The sequence below is a fragment of the Zea mays genome, chromosome 10 (genome assembly GCF_902167145.1).
Source record: "Zea mays cultivar B73 chromosome 10, Zm-B73-REFERENCE-NAM-5.0, whole genome shotgun sequence".
Classification (NCBI taxonomy): domain Eukaryota; kingdom Viridiplantae; phylum Streptophyta; class Magnoliopsida; order Poales; family Poaceae; genus Zea; species Zea mays.
In genome coordinates this window covers 22,025,898-22,028,627 of record NC_050105.1, presented here as the reverse complement: position 1 = coordinate 22,028,627, position 2,730 = coordinate 22,025,898, and the positions used below count along the sequence as shown (strand labels likewise).

General features: G+C 47.5%; 1 pseudogene; it reads right to left on the bottom strand.

The window, feature by feature from the left end:
* Positions 1 to 1,060: 1,060 nt before the first annotated feature.
* Positions 1,061 to 2,370, bottom strand: LOC103640935 (uncharacterized; annotated as a pseudogene).
* Between the last annotated feature and the right edge of the window lie 360 nt (positions 2,371 to 2,730).

The following is a 2,730-nucleotide window of genomic DNA, read 5'->3' as shown; positions in this document are numbered from 1 at the left end:
GCTCCCAATGAAAATAATCTTGCAGGCAGAAGCCATCCTCTCCCGGGTTAGACTGAGGACAACCTCTATCCACAAGATCTAAGCAAGGCTAAGCATTTTTGTAAATCATAATTTTGATACTTCACATAAGTATCTATAAAGGTTTGGATATCAAGGAAAGCAATGCATCAAAGGGTTTCAAGCAATTCCTATAAACTTAATGCACATTTCACTAGACTTAAAGTGTGCGAAAAGTATTTAAAAACACAAGGAAAGGGGTTGCATGCACCGGGGCTTGCCTGAGTAACACTAGGTTAGTGTTGTTAGACGACGTCCACTTGGCAAACATCTTCAGGTTTGTCCATCAGCATCATCATGCGGAGTAGTCCGCGCTTGGGGTCGACTTGGCTTGTCTTCCGCATCACGCGATCAATTATCGTACCTAATTGAGATGCACGATGCACATGAATGCATATAAACAAGAATAGCACAAATCTAAATAGTGTTATACGATAGCGTATTAAACACCTAGTGGTGAGGCGTTGTACAATTTTATACGATAATATTAGTTATCGACATACGACTAAGCGCAATAATTACGCTTCTCTAGATTAACGATCCTAACGCAAACATCACAAACAACAAATCATACACTTTAAATTCAATTAGCCTAAACGCGACTTATCAGCTAATTAATTAAATACTAAATTTATTCCACGCATCATCGTTATACTTCACGTCGTAAACATAGAACTGATTCAAGCGTACTAGACCTACACGTCTACCTAAGCACTCCTTGTCTAATCTACGTTCTCATCAACTTAAGACATTTAATCGGTCACCGAACATAGAAAATAATGACTACTAGAGCCGAGCATCGACTACATCTTAATAAACAAAACTAGCATAATCCTGAAAAATATGATGGCTAGTCAATAAAAATACTAGACCTATCCTTCTCGTCACCAATTCAAACATACATCGCACATATGATACATCAACGAATATTTAATACAGCCACAACGCATCCTAACCACGACAAGAAAATTATCGCATGTAATATACGAAACCATTCCATGCTTCGATCTATTATGGAGGAGTAGCGAATCACTCACCTCAATAAAATTTAATTCGGCAATTGAGGAATAGTGATAAATCTTCAGTTCACGCCTTTCGTCGAGCATGTAGCGAGCGTCACTCTTCGACTTTATTTTCTTCTTCATCCATAAAATTCTGGAGATCTTCTGGTTCGCCCAATTAACCGAATTCCTGGCAAAGGTTGAGGATGAAGACCGAGGTGGGCGTGAAAGATGGGGAAAAGGCTTGGGCGTCCATGTTTTTGAAGCTGCTGGCCATGGTGAGGATGAGGATGACGGATGACACATGCATGGTGCACAACATCGCGACGCCCGGCTGGGTGTGCACCAAGTATGGAGCGACCCAGCACGACATCCCGAGCGAAGTGAGCAGAGGTCGACGCAGGTCAACGCAGCTAGGAAGACCAAGCGTAGGTCACGGTTGGTACAGGAGTTGGACACCATGGCGAGTTGGAGACCGACAGAAAGCTCAGCGCGCGGCAAGGAACTCGACGTGCATAGAGAAACAGAGACTGAGCTAAGCTCGACATCGGACAAAACACTGCGCAGTATGGCGTTCAGCTGCGCTAGCACAAGGAACGCGACGCAGCGGCCATGGGAGATGCTGTTTCGTACAAGACCTCGGTTTGGGTTGAGCAGTGAGCCGGCCATGGGAAAAACCTTGGCGAGGTCACGGCCAGCGAGCTGAGGGGCGCGACGGCTTAAGGATTGAAGGCGAGGAAGCTCGGCCGGCGAGGTTGGCCGGTGGCGCTGGGGACTGCGCGGGAGGATGCGCGCGCAGGGGCTCGGCTGCCGGGAATAGGGAACAGCGGCTGATGCTCCATGATTTAAACGGGGAAGAGGCAAGGAATCGGCTGGAGCTCACTGCGACGAGGGAATCGACGTTTAGGCCGAGCACCATGGTGGACGACATCCATGGCGAGCAGAGCACGGCTTCCAGGGAACTCAGCCGCCAGCAGAGAGAGCCGGAGAGGGACGACCTGGGCGCTCACCAAGGGAGCTCTGCAGGCCGGTGAGCAGGGAAAGGCGAGGGGAAGATGGGCGCTGGCTGGTGGAGCTCGGACATGGGATAGGGGCGCGTGCACCATGGCCATGGAGATCGGATAACCGTCGGTGAGGAACCTAGCTACAGAGAAAAGCAGCGGTGACTAGCATCCATGGCAGAGGAGGGTGAGAGGCGGCCATGGGAAATCACTAGGGAGAGAAGCGCCATGGCAGGGAAGGAAGACGAGAGGGAGCAGCGCAGCCAGGAAAGCGATGGTGCAGACTGCAGAGGCACGCATCGACTGGATGGAGACGGCAAGGTTTTTATTGCAGGATTAAGCGGCGACTTGGAAAAATCTCAGTCACAGTAAGAAGATTTTCTTTCCCGGATGAGATCAAGTCCCAAAAAAATCTGTCAGCAGGGAACGAGATATTTTACGTGAAGGAGCTTGCATGCTGAAATAAGACCAACGGGTAGCTTCAGGAGGCGGTGACGACTTGGATAAGTAGAAGCAATGAGCGGTGAAGAAAAATCTGAGAAGGAGATATTTTCCTTTAACAAACGAATTTTAGAAACCCATGTTTCGATATTAGAATTTAGTTTGGACGAGATCAAATGATCAATTTAAATCGTTTTTGGTTTCCATATTATTTTCTCAGATATTTAAAC